A 15767-nucleotide genomic window follows, 5' to 3' on the forward strand; every position below is an offset into this window, starting at 1 on the left:
TAAAGATACCCACTCCTTCATCACTGTGCTTGTTCCAAAAACACTTCCATAGGAAGATAAGTTTAGGGACCATCCAATGCAGCCTTGGAAACATCTAGTACCTTTCCTGTTCCCAGGACCTGTGTAAAGTGACTTCACAGCTCCTCCTATGAGAATATGGAATTTATATCCTCACTGGAGTCTGGCCTGGGGTATGATTCATTTTTCCCCAAAAACATACTACAGCAAGTGTGATGTTCCAGGTCCTAGCTTGTGGGGAGAGAGGACTCCTTTCTTACCCGTTGCTAGGTCCATAGCTGAGCTGCCTGGAATGATAGTTGCATATTTGTTGGTTGCAATTGAAAACTGACCATAGCATCTAGACGTATTTGGAAATGTACTTTTTGTGAGGGTGAGCATGAGCTGCCTAGTGTGCAGCAGCTAGGAGCACTTGTGTGCTGGAATGATTGTGCACGTCCTGGAGAACTCCGCAGTTTCCATCCCAGCCCGTACGTTTCAGGGAACATAGGGATGGTTACTCCAGCCAGACACTAAAGAGGCCAGTGCAGGAAGACCATCTTCCAGGGCACTGTTCACTGGAGAGGAGGTGGGAACTCTCGGTCTCTTTCAAGTGAACACACATTGCTCTGATACATGTTTGCTTCCGTGTTCCCAAAGGACAAACAGTGATCTTGTACAAGTCAGAGGAGTAGGGGAATCTTGACCTCAGAAGATGGTTTGTATGTGTGACTGCCAGGGGACAGCAGTCCATATTTCTGGGACATAGTAAGAGATGATGATCAAGTTCAGGGGCATCAACAGGCCCATCGCTATAATCACCTGCTGTTTCTCTGAGACGTTTTGAAATACATATCTGGAGAGTTGTGTCTCTTTGTCCTAAGCAGTCATCTGTCACTGGGCTCCTTGGACCCATGTCACTCATTGTTCTTCCTTGCAAAGCAATGGTGGCCAATATTGTCACCACCATGGCCAGCATATGGATTCACAAGAACCTTTCATAGACAGTTAGCAAACGAATATTCATGTGTTAAAAATGCCTCTGATAGAGAACCAGTCGCTTGATTCTACAGAAACCACCACTGAGTGCATGCTCAGGATCTTTTGACCACAGGATTTTTTTTTTCTACAATATTTCCTCATGTACGTTGTGAGAAAAATGAGCAAGGCTCTGTGTTACTTGACCAACTCCAAGCCATAAGGCAATTTAGTGCCGGAATGTGTAATTACCTCTGCTTTCATTTCCTTTATTTCATTAATTTAGAAAATTTCTTAAACATTTACTGCCTGCCGTTTATGAAGTGGGACTGACTCTATACATGACTTGGAATGAAAGTTTTTCTTTGCTAATATATATGTTACATATGTAATTTAATAAGTATTATGTGTATACTTTGAATCGCTAATTAAGATAAGCAAGCTTTAGTATAGTAGGTGCTGAACCCAGTCCCAGTCTAACAAAGTTAATTATTACCAGAAGTGAGTGAATAAATTAAATTAAAAATATTATTGATGTGACATTAGATTATGATAATAAATGTTGAGAAGTATTTCCAGAGGTAGGCCTGTTATCTCATACCACAAAATAATTTAGAGACTAGAACAAATGTGTTTTAATAAGCCACAGTGATTAATTAAAACGAAAGCTTCATTTAACTTGAAAAGGCAGGGTTGACATGTTTGCTCAGTTTTATGAGAACTGCTATCAGCAGGTCGGCCTACAGCAAAGCGGAATGTCTTTTTGTGCATCTTTGGCTCAGTTGCCTGAGCGGAAGACGCCCTCGGAAATAACCCAGATCAAGGTGTGCCAGACAGAGACAACTCCAAACAGGAGGGAGCGAACCAACTGAGGGGAGGGGGACGAACAGCGTGTCACATCCTCATAGAGTGGGTTTGCTGCAGGCTGCAGAGTGAAGACATTGCTCTGCCCTAAGAGGGATAAGATAAGGCTGATTTCTAAGTCAGCATGGGAGAGCGGGCTGGAGAAGAAACCCAGGCTAAAGGATTCAGACTTCCATGTGTGGAGTGAGACAGACCAAAGTTTCAGAGGCTGAGGTATGTCAGTCATCTGTGCTCCTGGTTGACAGCGGCCTCTACCTGTTTCCCCTCATCACTTGGTCTCAGTGGCTCCCTTGGCTTTGTATCCATTCAACCTTAGAGATCTTGACATCACTCCACCACCAGTGACCCCACTTACTCAGAGAGATTGGGTGGTGGGGAATGTCTCTTGTCTCTTGGTTCCTAACACAGGTATCAGTCCGGATAGTTCAGTACATAGATGAAGGCCAAGCTCACTGCTTTCATCCATTTTTTCAGATTCATCCATGGCCTCAGCCTGCAGGAAAGGCTAGGGAAGAGAGAGCCAGCATCTTACAGATATATGATGCTAGAGATTTGGGTGAACACCCAGGCTCTCACCCTCCATGTCTGCCCGGTCCACAGGCTCCATATCCCAAACACATCTAACTTCAGTTAGAAAATAATGCATTGTAAAATTGGGTCTGCACAGAACCGCAGAAACTTCACAGACATTTTATTTTTCCTCTGAACAGCTCAATGGGGGTGTTTACAGACATTTACACTGAATAGGGTACTGCATACAACCTCAGTCCACAGAATATAGGCTATTTTATGAAGTATGTGAATTTTGGAATCTATGCAGGGTCCTGGAACCAGTGACCCTCAAATATGAAGGAATGGTGGTGTTCAAAGATGTGTGTGCATGTGCATGTGGTAGCACTGGTGTGGAGGTCAGAGGTCAGTGTCAGGTGTTGTAGATCAGGAAGCATCCTGTTTATGCTATGTTTTGAGACCAAGTTTCTCACTAGTTCACCCAGAGCTTGTGGGTTATGCTAGGCTGTCTGGCCAGTGAATTCCAGGAATCTACCTTTCTGCCTTCCCTGCATCTCTGGCTCTAGGATCTTGAGCACGTGGCTCTATGCTTTATCATGAATTCTGACTATGAAATTCAGGGCTCGCTGCTTGACTGGCAAGCACTGTACTAACAGATATATTCCCAGCCCCTGTATTCTAGGTTTGTTTTATTTTACCACAGTTTAGGGAAAAAGGGTTCATGTCATAGTGCTGAAAAAGAAGTTCCAACTTAACCCAGGCTTCCCACAAAGGTTTGAAAATGATCAGAACATGAAAATTCAGAAGAATGAACTTCCATGAATACTTCTGTGTGAGGTTTCTTTGACAATTTCTCTTTAGAGAGTGGAGGGGTCACAGAGAACCACATTCAAAGGTTCATAGTATATTTTAAAAGAAGCATTTCGACTAGTGAATTAGTTCAGTAGCATCTGTGTTGTTGGGTTCCCATTTCATCCCCTGTGTAGATGATTCTAGAAAAAATTATGTAGAACAATGAGGCTCAGAAGAATAACAGATCCATAGACTACAAAACAGTCAGTGTCATGGACGGCAGGACTCTCCTTTGGGATGGTCAGTTCTGCCTTCAGTGTTTGCCACCTTTCCATTCGGATGCAGGGCTCCTCTGCTTTATTCTCGTATAGTGAGAATATTGTATTTTCATAAGCCCAAGATTTAATGCAATGGTTCCCACTGAGCAGTGCTTAGTGGGGAGCCTAAAGCCCCTGAAGCAGGTAGGGCCATGCTTGGCACGCTGTAAGCACTTAAACACGGTTGGTTTGATGGGGCCATTGACGATGATGAATACAAGTGCAGCCATGCTGGTGGTGACAGACACAGCTGGGAAAATAGGATTCAGCTGCAAAAACAGACCTGGGAATGGTCAGCTGCAAACACAGGCACAGTGTTGCGGGTGCGGGAGCCCCTCCTCCCACCCTCCATAGCCTTTTTTTCTCATCATTTATTCTGCTCAGGAATATGGGTTTAGATTGACCTGCTGGCGCGGTCCATTTGAGTGTATTGTGCTCTGTCCACAGGCCAGCGAGTCTCGGAGGAGGGAAAGATGAATTCATTCAAATGCAGGCAGAGTGCTTTATAGTATTTTTCTTGGCCGCTCCACTCAGGAGTTACCTTTAAATGTACTTTATGTGAAACCAGAGAAACCTGACCCCGAATAACCATTTCAGGTGGAGTTTGGGGACATGCTCAGGCTTAACTGGTGACAAAAGTATCAGCTGAGCTGCTGCTACGTTCTTGATGCTTTAGGGACACCAACATCCAGAACTCCAGAGTGAACACATGCCATAGATGCAGGCTGCACCTGCAAATGCCAGCCTCTGCTTTCCCATGGAGAATTGCAAAGAAAACTAGTGTCGGTCAATTAACGAGTGACACAGGTGAAAATGAAGGCCTCCAAGTCAACTCTAACTAGGTAATGTGATATTTACTGTTTTTCTATGGTCATGGTCAGTGAGGAATGTGACTCAGGCCACCTTCCTCATTGAGAATTCCCCTTTCCTTTAGTCATCACACTCGACATTCCAGAAAATGGCAGCTCTTGGCTTTGAGACAAAATCCCCTTCAAAGTTGCATGTGATAATAACACTAAAGTTTTCATATGATCTCCCATTTTCATAGGTTCAGTTTTCATTTGTTTCAATATTCCTGTCTGCTCTGACAAGGCCTCTGTACCATCCATCGTCACTTCAGATAAAAAACGACAACAACAAAACAGGGAATGTTTTACATGTTAATATTATTATTGTCCTGACACCCCCAGGAATAATTCCTGGTTCTGTTTAAATGTTTTTACCTCTTCTTTTAAAAAGAGTATGTCAAGTGCCGTTACACAGATACAAAATAAACTCTTTCTTACTAATGCGCCTTTCCCAGCTGTATGGCACTGTTCATATGAAACTAACTGGGAAACTAACACAATATTAGAGTCTGTGAGGATTTGAAAAACACCACAACACAATCATGCCTAAGTGATCAGTTTAAAAAAAAGCTCTCTTTGAGGAGTGAATATGTGTGCGCATGAGTGTGCATGTACACATGCTTTGGCTAGTTTTATGTCAAGTTGACACAAGTTGAACTCATCTTAGAGGAAGGGACCTCAATTGAGAAAAATGCCTCCATAAGATCGGGCTGGAGGCAAGCTTGTAAGCGATTTTCTTAATTAATGATTGATCGGGAAGAGCTCAGCCTATTGTGGGTGGTGCCCTCTCTGGGCTGGTGGTCCTGAGTTCTATAAGAAAGCAGCTGAGCAAGCCAGTAAGCAGCATCCCTCCATGGCCTCTGCATCAAATCCTGCCTCCAGGTCCCTGCCCTGTGTGAGTTCTTGTCCTGACTTCCTTCAGTGATGACTTCCTTCCTTTACAATGTGGAAGTGTAAGCCAAATAAACTCTTTCCTCCCCAAGTTGGTTTTGATTATCGTATTTTATCACAGCAATGAAAACTCTCTCTCTCTCTCTCTCTCTCTCTCTCTCTCTGTGTGTGTGTGTGTGTGTGTGTGTGTGTATGTGTATGTGTGTGTGCCTGTGTGTGTGTGTGTGTCTATAATCTGAGTCAAGAATTTGCTTCACACTAAGAAAATGCTTCTAGATCCTGGTGGGTGAGGTGATGAAAGATGAGTTAGTTCCTCAGATACCAGGATGGAAAGACAGTGGTTCCCCTCCTGCAGTTTCTCTCCTTGAGGAAGATCTTTACCCCAACTCTTTCTTGCCTCTACTTATCTGCATGCTGAGTCATTTTTCTTTCCCACGACGGTTATTCTTTACACAGCAAAACACACAGACCAAGCTGCTGTGTCCTGACTTAGCAAACGCAGAGGAGAGAGACAAGGCAGCCCCTGAGGAAAAAGGAAACATAGGTGTTGGAAAAGAGATATGCTGTTAATTCTAGGCACCTTCAAATCACAGAAGGTAAATGATATATTTTCTATTCTTTTAAGTGTAATTTAAGCAAAAAAATGTGTTTTAAGTAAAATATTCAGAAGTTGCTTTCTATTTTAATAATTGATAAGACACTGAGCACACCCTGGTTGCTGTGAGTCCGCATTCTGATTGTGTTGAGGAAAGCCCAGACTACCATCAGACTCTCACAGGGGCCTGCCTCCTGCCTCAGGAAGGGGTAATTTCATCGCATCTGTGTTTGCCTGTCTCCGCGCTCGTAAGCACGGAGGATCCCGCAGTAAGTGGAGGCAATCTGCTCTGCCTCAACCATTTGTTTTTTTCACCAGGTATCATAACATTTCTGTCCCTACTTGATAGAACCTGCAGGAGGAACAAACCCCATCATCTCAGATTCTAGAGGAAAAGCAGATCCCTGGCCAGTGTTTCAGGGTACCAGCAATCAAAGCTTCTCATCTTCCTTAGGTGGTAATAACTATGCTTTTCACCAGCATAGAAGCATCTTATCCCTTTGGTTTTTACTAGGGACTTTGAACAGCCTCCCCTCTCTACCTTCCGCTGTTTTCCCAGCTTCAGGGTGTTTAACAGGTTATGAGATTTTCCTACCAGTAAACTTCCTGAACAAATAGAACAGAACCTAACTGTTTTCCATTGTGGTACCAGAGAATTTTTTTCAAAGCTTTAATTTTTTTTTTAAAGTTCCTTTCCATTAGGTTTTAATTGGCAAAATTTTATAAGAAAAATTAACCAGAAGAATCTGATTTTCGTTTACAAAAAGTTTCCAACTGGAACGTCTTAAGCAGCCCTCCGCTCGCTCTCTTTTTCCTTTGTGTGGTCCTGCAGGATGGAGGGCAGTCTTGAGCAGGCAAAATTACCTCTGAAACATCAACAAGGATGGAGGAGTTGCTCATCTGGGGTGGATAGAGAGGTGTGTTAGCTCTCCCTTGCTGTGACAAAACAGCAGAAATGATGAGTTGAAAAGGAAGAAATGTTTGGTTTAGTCTATGCCTTTTAGTTTATGGTCATTTGGTCCAGTAGATCTTGCAAGTGTAGATAGCACATGCTGGAGGAGCCTCCTTTTTTTTTTTTTGACTAGGAAGCAAAGGAAGAGATGGAGAAAAGCACTCTATCTCAACACTACCTTAAAAACAGGCTCCCAAAGACCAAACTTCTTCCCATTAACACCAACCCTTAAAGGTCCAACCACCTTCTAGCAGTTCCACAAGGTAGAGACTGATCCTTCAACCCACCTGTGGGGGAGGGCTTTTAAGATGCAGGTGACAACCCTTGTGTGAGTTCTCAGTTGCAGCTATGAACCACACCATAGCAACACTGGTCTTCCTGAGAATCCCAAAATAAACTTCAGTCACTGCCAAGAGTGACTAAATTAAAAGGGCTTCAGGTAAAAGGAGTGTGCTGGAAGCTCCCTTGAATAGCTCCTGGCAGTCAACAATTCTGCAATGCTCACCATGTTTGCTACCTAGAATTCTCTCCTCCTCTCATTCATCTAAACAGGGTCTCTGAACAGCAAATAACACCACAACATGCCTTGTTTACCTCTGAATTCCAGGTAAACAGTAGACAGGCTCCTGCTACCCTGACTACAACTAACAACAGAGTTGAACTTTTGTGCTCTGAAATCTAGATTCCCAAGTTCTTATATTTGGCTCTGACTTACCCCTTCTTTTATGATCAGGCACAATGCCATCGTGGTGGAAGATTTGATTTCTCCTGAACTTGTTCTTAGCACTCAGATAGCTACCTCGTGCTGTGTTGATGTGGTCTCTTCTCTGATTGGGCTTTATTCCTGTGACCCTTTTATTTTTACATGGACCCCAATCAGATAGGGCCCCATTTCCTCCTCCTTATCTTTCCCACAGTCCTCTCTTTATCTGCAGTTGTGTGGGGGTTCAGGCTGAAAACACAGATTTTTGGTTAGTGTGCCTAGTTCAGCCAATAGTGGCACCTATCTTCTTCCCTTTGTGAAGTCAGAAATCATTTCCTTGGGGCTGCCTTCCTAAGCCTGTATTTCAAATGATGCCAGCATCCATCCATGCCTCTATCCCCTCATATTCCCTACAGTATGTACAGACCTAGAAAGTGCTTGTTCACATTACGGACGTCATACATGTTTTCAAAAGCATGAGTCACTGAGAGATAGAAAGGAGACAACACTCTGTGGGTGCACATAGCTGACGTTCAAGCAGAGAGGTAAATTAGTAAGTTTAGATGCTTTCAGAGATGCCTCACCTCAGGTCACTATGCTGTGAAATACTGGAGTAATTCTCAAACACCCACAGTGGGGGCCACTTGCTAATGATATGAGTTCTTAGATCCCAACCTTAGTTATCAGATGGACACAGAATGCACATAGGAAACTTCACTTGTAGCAAATGCCTCAGATGGGCCTGACACTCTGAAAAATAGGAGCCTAATGTTATCTCCAAAACCACATTGCGCCAGGAGAAGAGGTCTATAGAAATGGAGACAAGAGGTATTGTGTTTGTGTGTGTGTGTGTGTTTCCGAGCACTTGTGCATGTGCACACGCACACCCAAGTATGTCCATGTGCATAGGCCAGAGCAGTTTATTGGGTATCTTCCTTTAACATTAATTACCTTACTTTTCAAGGCCATCTCTCTCATCGATCTGGAAGCTAAGAATTTTGACTAGATTAGCCAAGTTCTTAGGATCTATTGTCTCTGCAACTGAACACTAGAGCCCCATACCTATGAAGGAGGTGCTCTAGAGTTCGACAACTGACCTCCAGCTCCAGCCCTTGCTTACAGCTGTTCTGCTTACAAACTTCAAATCATGTCTAGAGTGCTTCTAGGTCATGTGATTTAATGTTGCACCACTACTTGACATAGTGTACTGCTTAATCAATGATGAGGAAAACAGAAACCAAGCCATTAACTCTTCAGCAGCAACATAACCATCGTTGGGCTGACTACATCGTCACTGAGAGAAGATGGAGGGGTGTAAACAGCATTTCCACAAGGGTGTACTAGAGAAACACAATCTGAGAAAGGAGTACCGCCTTGTCTACACACATTCTTATTTGCACATTTTCAGTGCAGAACTCAGATTGCCTCGAATACAAGTTCTACTCTTTCCATCAAAGATTGGTATCCACAGACATGGGCCTTACAGGTGTGAAGAGAGGTTTGTAACCTAAGGCAAAATAAACAGAAGACTCAGCTGTGTCCTTACACACTTGCAGGACCCACAAGTTGTCACGGAACCTGAACCCCTAATAAAATACTGTGAAAACAAACAGGAGCCACCTCTGCCCCCAGCAGTTACCCACCATGCAGCTGTTTGCAAGACTCAATATAGATCTAATAGAGACCTAATGACCTACTGGAAAAGTGTAGGTAGATGGAGAAAATGCGAGAGAAAAGAACAACAACAAAATATGCAGAAACTCTGGGTCCTGGCTGCCAGTCAGATTCCTAGGCCAGCTGTGCAGAGTCCAAGGCTGAGGACACAACAGCTCTGAAGTCTCCCACCAGGATTCTGGCATCTGGCATGATATTTTGGATGGAATTGCATTAGAGATGCATCTGTCGTGCAGAATTTGCCTTGGTGTCAATCAGACTCCTGATGCTTCACTTCTGATAGCCTTTCTCACTGTGTGGGAAGGATTCTCCCCTCTTCGCAGTGAGGGGTCTAGGTGCTGATGGAATTTCAGGCTCTATTCTTCTGATTCCTTCTCCTTCCTTTCATCTTCAGTAAGCTCTTGCACCTGTGAGCACAGTGCTAGGTGTCTAAGACCATCATCAGTCTTTACTTCGGAAGTTGTTAAGCCTGGGAATAAGCCCTTGTGGTACTTGGACACCAGCCTCAGTCTCGGCCTTGTCCCAGCTAGCCATCCCTCCCAATAAGCATTCTTGCTGTCAGCATCCTCAGGAGCATCAAATAGTGTCTGCTGTGAAACTCTCAAACTTGGCCCTGCTCAGTTTGTGAATCACTGGACCTTGGAAACATCAGCATAGAAGTTCTTCAGTCTAAACAGTGATTACTACACCAATTTAAGAGATCCAACCAACTTTGGAACAGTGCAGCTCACTTCTCAAGTTTGTGGATTTCTTTCTCTTGACACATAAAGGACTAACACAGTTGGTTGAGACTCTGTTTTGTTGTGCCTTTTCCTTTCAGTGCATAGAGTGGTTTCTCTAGCACAGGTTTCTAGATTTTTCTCACAGGTATCCATTTTCTATCAATACAAGGTGAGCATTTCAGATGACATTGCAGTTATTGGTGGGGATTTAAGACTCACCTGAGTGATATGCCAGAAAAATGTATAGCAATAAGGGAAGGAGATAGAGGAAGTAGTAAGAGATGAAGTCCGTACTCTAGCAGCCTGTCCCAGGAGAATCAGCCAGAGACAGAAAGGAAACTGTGGGCACAGTGGAGGCTGCTGCAGCTCCAGAGTTCACACTCATCTTCTCTTTCACCCTAGGAGCTAAGAAGATTTCCAGACAACACAGATGGGAGTTGCTCCAAAGAATCTTTCTAAACAGGTCCACTTCCCCTGTATTCTTTCTTTCCCATTTCCTCTGGCCACAAGGGAGAGTAAAGCATTTAAGAATCATCATTTAAAATAAGGTTTGAAAAAAATTAAAGTTAATGTGAGATCTGGAAAATTCTAAATTGCAAGCGAAGTGGGTTTTTGATGACCATCCACCAATCAATGTCCTTACTTGAATTTCATTAAAATCTTAAGATGCATTTAAAAATTAACATGCTCAATTTTCTAATTGCATATGTGCTGCTAGCAAAGTGAAGCCTGCCAGCAAACGTGCTTGGCAGAAATATAGAAAATTCAACTTTTCTTGAACATTCTAATATTGTGTACAAGCTTAGTCAAATTATTATTCTCTCTTTGGATTAGTGTGTGTAAAATATTTCACTTAAGTTCTGCAGTTTAAACTGTGGTCACAAAACTAATCTCTCAGGTCACTAACACACCTCTTTTTCTTAAGCTTTAGAAATAGTTTACAAATTCTGCATTCACAGATTACTACAAAATTCCAGAAACATGTACCCTGGAACTTGTTTATTCCTTTTCTCTTCAAAGATACTCCCATGAACTTGCTGAGGAGTTCTTTACCCTGTCGTAGTGAACTGAGGACAGATTCTCAGTGAGTAGGGCTCAAGGCAGGATGTAGAATCAGATTCCCATAGTAACCACCACTGAGCCTTAGTTGAAGTGATGGAGGTCTCCTAGCCCTGGGACTCCAGATACACCTCCGCTTACATCTCTTCTGCCCCCTTCTGCCTCCTGCCATCTTCTAGGATGCTTTATTACTTGATTGAATGGATCAGCTACTTTATCTCTTGATTTTACTTACTGTTTTTCATGCGCTTTTAGCCTAGCTTGATGAAAATTCTTACATCTCTTCCAGTAATAGTCTACTGGGTTCTACAACTTACAGTACCATGAATAAAGATGTCATGATCTGTGCACAGGAAAAGCATGATTCTAGCATCCCCAATTCCCACTCTGCTTCCTCAAGTTCTACTTTTGTTCCCCATTGTTCAGAGTCTAGAGTCTAGATTTTGCTACCAAGCACTTCTTTGGATCTTATCCTCAAGGCACATCTCTTAAGGAACATAAGAGGAATTCCTATCAAGAACAACCGTTTCTTCCAGTATATCTCAAATGAATGGCAATAATGATTGAAATGATACATGCTGGAACGTTGCCTTTGGATGTTGGGATGACAAGTGAGCTTGGTTTCCTTGCATTTCTTTTCAATAAACATGCATTGACTTTATAATAAAGAATTGAAATGTGGGACAGGAGAGATGATCAGTGGTTAGCAGGAAGAATGCATTTCCTGCTCTCACTGAGGACCCAAGTTCAGTTCCCAACATCCATATCAAGTGGCTCACAACCACCTATAACTACAGCACCACCTATAACTACAGCATCACCTATAACTACAGCATCACCTATAACTACAGCATCACCTATAACTACAGCATCAGAGGTGAGACATCCTCTTCTTGCCCCATCCCCACAAATAACTAAATTTTTTAAAAAGAATAAAAACATCAAATAGATTTAGGTATGGACCTGAAGCTTTGTCTGTTTAGGTTTCAGACATATCTAGAAATGCCTGAGAAAATGAAAAGACCATAAAGAAATGCTGTTGCAAGAACAAGGCAGTGACCATTATTTCCAGCTCACTCTAGACCTGAGGCAGACCACCTGTGCTGAGTGAGGAAGGACAGCTTCCCCAATGTGGAAGACACATTTGCCTGTGCTCTTCCAGCCTACAGAGACCACACACAGGTCTGAGGTGTTGAGGGCTTTGGCACAGCACAGATTCTTGTCAGTGGCGTAAGAGTGCAGGGTGAGTTTGTGGCACTTGCAGAACCACAAGAGGAGGAAAATGAAATGCCAGGTGACAGATAGCAGACCTGTAGTGACACTCTGGAAGACACAGGGTCCATGAGGCCCGAGGAAACAACTTTCAGATCCTATGTAACACTTTCGAAGCTCTCAGATAAAACAAAATGGGAAGGTAACGTATTCTAGAGGCTAGGGGCCTTGGTTCTGGAAATGGGTCTAAGGGTTAGCCCAGCTAGTTTTATTCATCATCAGTTCAACAATATCATCTTCACTGAAAAAACGAAAATGTTGGTGAAAATTACAAGCAGCTACAGGATGAGTGTCGTGTGACAATATTCCAGAGGACAACACAAACACAATGACCTCCCTTGAAGATGACCTACTGAACTATAAAATGTTTTTTTTGCCACATCTCTATTTCTTGTGTAGAAAGAATAGTCTCAGGTGGACCAGAGGTGCAGTGGGGTTGATGATAACACTTTCCCAATGATTAAGGTAAGAGCTTCAGTGGGTTTTAGAAGGGGAGGAATAGATCGTGTGTGAGAGCCATAAGCCCACACCATCCTAGGCTGAGTTGTTGGATGGTATGCCAAGGATGGGGACAACTATTGCCAGTGAGGAAGGTTCCTACCCTCCCTACAGTACAGTCCTGATTCTCCTCTCTAACAGGAACACGTTCCCACACAGTCACCATCTTATGAATGATCTGAGTCTCTTGCTTTCCAGAGCACGAGCATCTCTAGCCATGGCCTTCCAGGAATGATTAAAAGATTCTTTATCAGATGTCATGTCGAGCTCTGTGTTTCTTTTGGGTGAGTTTTTGAAGTCCTGGCAGCTAATTCAATCAAGTGTCATTATCCAGCCTTCTCTCAGCCTTGCCCTCCCTGCCAAGAGCAAAGGCTTGATATAAAGCAGGGCTCGTTGAAAGCATTTAAAAGATTGCTTTCCCAATGCCCATTGTTTCAGCCCAAGTCTCTTGGATCTAGGATGTTTTGGGTCAACGTCATTTCAGTTTTTCTGGTGAAGTGATGGGTCCCAGCTGTCCCATTGATTTTTAGTCTCAAGGAGCTTGAAGTAGATGCCCTATGACTCCTGCTCCCTCACCCAAACGAAGGAAGCAGAGGGTCTGAGATACCCCCAGAGTCTTGCTTCGTTCAGACTGCTTTCTGTGTGTCTTACCTCCCACTGCAGATCCCCCACAAAGAGAATGTTAATGAGCACACTTGATGACATCCCCAGATCCTTCTAGAATGTGTGAGACCTGGGCTCATGGATAAGTGGGAAGAGTGGAAGTAGCAGTTGTAACGTGTGTCTTAGTGAGCTTAACAGGTATGTATTGAGTGCTTGCTGCATACAGTGAGTCTCCAGAATGTAACTCACTGCTGAGTCTGGAATAGGTAACAAGACTGTAAAGAAAACACTTGGCTTCTAACATCAGGGAGCTCATAGACTAGAATTATAGGAAGATGTGAAGCTCTCGCAGGGCATCATGCTGCCAAAGAGCTGAAAGATCACAGAAGGCAGTGGCTGACTCTCCTTAGAGGACTCAGGGAGGTTTCATATACAATAATGTTTGAACTGAAGCCATTAATATGTCACACAGGGAAGAGGCCTTCATCAAGAAGGAAAAAGACAAGAAAACAACTTGAGTCTTTAAGTAGCATGAAGTTTAGTTCAGGTGTTAAAATTCAGCCATAAAATTGTATGAAATTCTGTCAGCATTGCAAAAGTAGTGTGTTAAATGACACGAATTAGGCTTGGAAAGACAGGCTCAAATTCCACATGGAAGTTGGAAGAACTGACCTTATAGCAATAAAGAATGGAAACGAATAGTGGCTATCAAAGCCTAGGAAGTAGAGGAGGAGGAGGAGGAGGAGGAGGAGGAGGAAGAACAGGAGGAGGAGGAGGAGGAAGAAGAACAGGAGGAGGAAGAGGAGGAGGAGGGCGACCACAGAATGATTAACTGGGTTACTGGTGCATCTGGACAGGAGGCAGAGTATTTATAGGACAGTAGAGTGACTTTGCTTAACGAGGATTAATTTTGTATTTTAAAGCAAACAATTTTGAATGTTTTCAATTCAAACAAATGGTAAGCATCTGAATCAATTGATACACCAGTTAGCCTGATCATTGCACACCAAATACATGCATTAGAATGTTGCCATATTATGCCCTATGAATACATTTGACTGCTTCTCAATTAAAAATTAAAAATGTAAACTACTTGTCTTGTTCCAGGCCAGGTTTTGTAGGCAGCTGGAAATGAGACACTAGATCATGCTTCTCTGCACCTAGTTGATGCCAGTGTTTGAAAAGTGGATGGATATTAAAGGACAGAGATGCACTATCAGACTTGTGTTTCATGGTGACTTAATGGGTACATAGAAAGGAGGCAGAGAAGCCCAAGGAGGCAGAGAAGCCCTCAGGAGGCTCTCTCATCTGGCAATCAAAAGACAGGCAAGGTGTAAATGGATAGTTGCTGGCAAGGATGAGGGGCCTGTGAACATAGGGCAGGAACATAAAGCAGTGAAAGATGAAAGAGCACATGTCTATGGATACAGTCTCTGTTGCTTGTGGACCTTTAGCGGCATCAGCCAGATTCCTTGTGGAATAAGAGGAGCATAAGCCATGCCTTCTGTGCAGGATGCTGGGAATGTTGATGAGACAATAGATATGAATGACCTCAGTATTCCCTGAGATGCTCTGTGAGGCATGGGGGTGGCTACTGATACCAGGACAATAAACAACAGACATTTCAAACAGAAGACACTTGCTTTTCTCTCTTACATGGGCGTCATGCCTGCTCTTCACATGCCAGAATGTCAAAAATCCAGAGATTTCATCATCATCGTGGAGCTGTTGATTTGAACAAGTAGCAGAAGCTCAGTTATGACAATTGCCAATGTATGGACTTCTCCCCAGAGCCATACATTGATGGTGGAGCACTGAAGATACCTGAGATGAAGACCCCACCCACTTCATGATTGTCAGCTGGACAGGATCTCCAGTCACCTAGGCCTATGCCTCTGGGAATGCCAATGAGGCATCATTTAGTTTAGGTTACTTATGGATTTTCTAGATTAGGCTAAGTATGGTTGGAAGACTCACCGAACTGTGGGCAGTACCATACTATGGGCTAAGTCTCATCTGAAGAGCTGCTTCCCCCTCTTTCTGCTGCTTGACTACAGATGTAGTGTGACTTGCTGCATCCTTGAGCTCCTGAAGCCATGGCATTCTACCCCACCCCAACCAGGATGGACTATACTCATCAACTTTGAGACAAAATCAGCCTCTTTACCTCTGGTTGCTTCTTTGTGGTTATTTTGTCACAGCAATGTGCAAAGTATTTCATGCTCCCCATAAAGCAGACTTCTCACACATATGCCGATACAGGCATCAGACATGAAAACATGCGGTATACCTCAAGCTCCTGGTTCCTGATGGCCCTGTGTAGGAAAGACCAAACTAGGGATACACTGGACCCAAGACAAAAGGACAGAGAACAAAAGATTTCCTTCCTTCCTTCCTTCCTTCCTTCCTTCCTTCCTTCCTTCCTTCCTTCCTTCTTCCCTCCTTCCCCCTTCCTTCCTTCCTCCCTTCTTCCCTCCCTCCCTCCCTCCCTC

This window comes from Grammomys surdaster, unplaced genomic scaffold (genome assembly GCF_004785775.1).
Source record: "Grammomys surdaster isolate TR1022 unplaced genomic scaffold, NIH_TR_1.0 581, whole genome shotgun sequence".
Taxonomy (NCBI): domain Eukaryota; kingdom Metazoa; phylum Chordata; class Mammalia; order Rodentia; family Muridae; genus Grammomys; species Grammomys surdaster.